This window comes from Empidonax traillii, unplaced genomic scaffold (genome assembly GCF_003031625.1).
Source record: "Empidonax traillii isolate 1590-97213 ecotype Southwest subspecies unplaced genomic scaffold, ASM303162v1 scaffold360:size843394, whole genome shotgun sequence".
In the NCBI taxonomy this organism is placed as follows: Eukaryota; Metazoa; Chordata; class Aves; order Passeriformes; family Tyrannidae; genus Empidonax; species Empidonax traillii.
In genome coordinates, this window is record NW_020955553.1 from 325,306 (window position 1) to 328,921 (window position 3,616).

The window sequence follows — 3,616 nt, forward strand, 5'->3', positions numbered from 1 at the left end:
AGGTGTTGAATACACAAATACTGACTTAATGAAAAATTATGTGAGTATCGCTTGCAATGCTTCAGAGATTTTGCTAGGAGATCTGTAATGCAGAATTTTCTTGTGAATCTGAGGAAACATTAAAGAGCTTTGAAGGACTTCAGTTTTCATAGCCCTTTAGAGCTGTTTAGGCAGAAAAGCAGTCACACGTTACAGTGAGAAGAGAAAAAAAATAAAAACACTTTTAGGAAAGGGTCTAGCTGCTTTGACATCTTCACATGCTTTACAGTTACAGCTGCAGTGTTTGGCATGGGGAATATCAGTAAATATTTCTTTCTCTAAATATTAGTATTGATCTTAAAGCCAGTTTGCATCACAGGAGAGGGTGTACACCACTCTCCTTGCTGCTGCTGTCCCATCTTTCGGAGGAGGTGTTGACAGTGGGGAATGACCTCACTTTTAGCCTCTGGAGCATCTTTTGTACAGGGCAGCAGGACCTCTTAAAGACTCCTTACAAAGCAAAGTTACTCCTTAAAAGTGTATTTCTCTGATAAAGCTGTGATATCCTTTGTCTGTGAATATTCTTTTAGGGAAAAAGAGGTTTTGTATGAAATAAAGTTAGCATTAAATTTATCTTAGACATAGAGTAAATTTTAATTTTGATTGCTGTGTGTTTTAATATGGACAATGTCCTGTTTTCCTAGGAAGGTAGACTACAATTATAACTCCAAAGAAAAAAACAATCCTTAAAACGAAACAAAACAAACAAACGAAAGTAGCATATTTTATAGAGTACTGATGTCATATATGGAAATTTATATCTTCATGGTGATTTATAAACACAAAATTATTATTATTGCGTGCAGCATGCCTTTGTGGTAGGTGATATTAATAACAGCAGATTATTCAGCAAAGTCTTATGGAATGTAGGTGGTCAGTTAGAACACTCTGCTCAATTTAGCAAGTTTTGTTCCCAGCTTTTATATGTTACTTCAACTCCACACCTTTCATCAGTTTCTGACTCTCTGAGATGGCCAGGGGTGAAGGTCCTTGGCATAACCGTGTGGATCTTTGCATAGTAGAGTTTTATGACTTAATTCACTTTCTCTCCATCATCTGCCTTAATAAAAAAAAAAAAAAAAAAGAACAAAAAACCACACCAAAAAAAAAAAAAAAGTGAGTTGGGAAGTGAAGGCTCATCCAACCAAAGTTTGGAGAAAAAGAGAGGTAAAAATAAGATGACTCATTGCCCTCCCTATAAAGAAAGGTAGGCTAAATTTTAGTTTCACCTTGGAGAACTCCAGCAGGATTTCCTGCACGTGGTAGGATCTAGTCCCGCGTTTATGTTATTCAGAGATATTTACAAAGTAAAATGGAGTTTAAGAACACTTTAAAGAAGTGACATCTCCAGTGATGTCACATTTTCTTTAAGAAATTTGAGGCAGTAAGAAAATTATAAGGAGGCTAAATTTATAAGAAACAAGAACTGAAGCTTTTTAAAAGGATACAGTGGGGAAAATAATCAGTTCTGTGGGGTTTTGCTCAGTATCTCTAATCTTCCTGCTTCACCCCTCACTTATCACTGAGATGTTGTCCAACTCCGCATTTTAATCAGAATTTATAAAAATGAGTTCCAATTTTACATTTGCCATCATTTCACTTTAACAATTAAACACCAGTTTGAAGAGAAACTAATCTCAGTATTTTGTGACTGCATATCTTAATTTGTTTATGTCTGAACTCAGTCTTGGAAAGCTTTTTGTTGCATAAAGAGTATTTTATATTAAGTCGATAGTTGCACTAAAAAAAATAAATTAAATAAACGGTGACACATATATCACTTGGAATTACACCATATTTTTATACGAAATACTCAAGGAAATTAACAGAAGCATTATGCCTTTAAATGGCAGGGATGAACTATCTTTTAAAATAGTGATGTTCATTATGATAAGGTAAAATAGTCTTAGCTCCAGAATGTGCTAACTGTTCTGGATACTTTTTTATTAATTACATAACTGTTGCATGTAACCAGAAATTAATGCAGACTTTATTCTGGTATTCTTAGGAGATCAGAGTTCCTTTTTTAGGTAGGTTTATTAGAGCTGTATTTTAGAGTCATATTCTGGATAAGTGAAAGGAGTGAGTGAGTTTTTGAAGTTAGTTTTGCATTTGTCACTTCCACAGAAAGAAAACTATAAAAATATTATCCCAAAGTCCAGAAAAAAGGACTTCATTCTTTGATGGACTTATAAGGCTGTCCTCAGTGGACTTCTTAGTGTTCCTCCTTATTTATATTTGTGTGCTTAGGAAATTAATCAGATTAAAAATCCCAACTCAGATACCTCCTGCACACTGTAATTGAAAACTAAAAAACAAAACCAAAAACAAACAAAAACCCCACAAACAAACAAAAATGTACCAAAAAAAACCCCAAAATACTTTGGCACGTAGCATATTTACTTATGTGTTTATGTTTTAATGCAAAGAATTTAAAAATTCTCTGTTCTTTCACTGTTTCTCTCACTTTTTTTTTTGCTTTACCTGAATGAGTTGGTGTGATTGAGATAAGTCATATGCATGCCTAGAATCCTGTGGAGGAAACAGATCATCTCAAATGGAGAATATAAAGCAAATTGGAAACTAGATAAACACACTCAGGAGACAAGTATGTATGTATACCTGTATGTGGATTAGTCACATGATGCTACTATACATATGTATGTGTCTATAAGTGTGTATGTACAGATCCAGAGAGAGAGAGACGGAGGGCACGGTCACCAGTGTTCCTGGGGCCCACCAACATCACAAGAGCAAATACTGTTACTGTAACCATATCAAGACAAAAACCTGCATGATCAGTGCATTTCCTGATCTGTAACTATCTGAGTGTCTCAGCAGCTACACAGCTGATTTTCTCCTGGAACAAATTCATGTTTGTCGGAAGTTAAAATCTGCTTAAAAACTTGCTGAGGTCAAAAGGATCCCAAACGTGAAGATTTGACTGCAGGATCAGGGCCTAAAGATTTTGCAGTGGCCCTTTGGGCAAGCCAGGACAGACTAGCTACCAAATCCTTGGAAAAAGGTGGCAGAAATCTGTCATAACACTGAACTTGGAACCATCAGAATTAATGGACAACCCATTCTCATTCAACTCAAACTTCTCACGCTGATGTTCTTGCTTTATACACCTGATTTGACCAACACCAGTAAAAAAGGTCTAAAAAACTGGTAGAAGATACTATAAAATTAAGTATCAAAGGGCAATTGACTAGCAGCAGATACTATAAAATTATATATCAAGGAAAGCAGTAATATCCTGTCAGCAAGCCTGAGCATAGGAACACATTGTGTTCACAGGCCTAAAGGGGCGAGGAGTAAAATTACCTTAGTTTGGGATATTTTTACCCAATCTCCTTAGAAATAAAAAAGCAAAAAGTCAAAGTTAGATTTTTATTTAAGAGAAAAGTTAATCATAGGCTTACTGTTCAAGTTCACCAAAGCAACAGTATGTTATAAAAATCAATGCCATCATTTAACCCTTCATTTGATAATGTTTTAGGCTTTCAGAAAGTTGCCTGTCTTGTTCACAAAAAAAAAAAAAAAAAAAAAAAAAAAAAAAAAAAAAAAAAAAAAA

At 34.8% G+C, this 3,616-nt stretch overlaps 1 long non-coding RNA gene across 1 annotated transcript in view; it reads left to right on the plus strand.

The window, feature by feature from the left end:
* Positions 1-3,616, plus strand: part of LOC114061794 — a 160,579-nt gene that overhangs the window by 976 nt on the left and 155,987 nt on the right. The gene's annotated exons all lie outside the window — the stretch shown is intronic.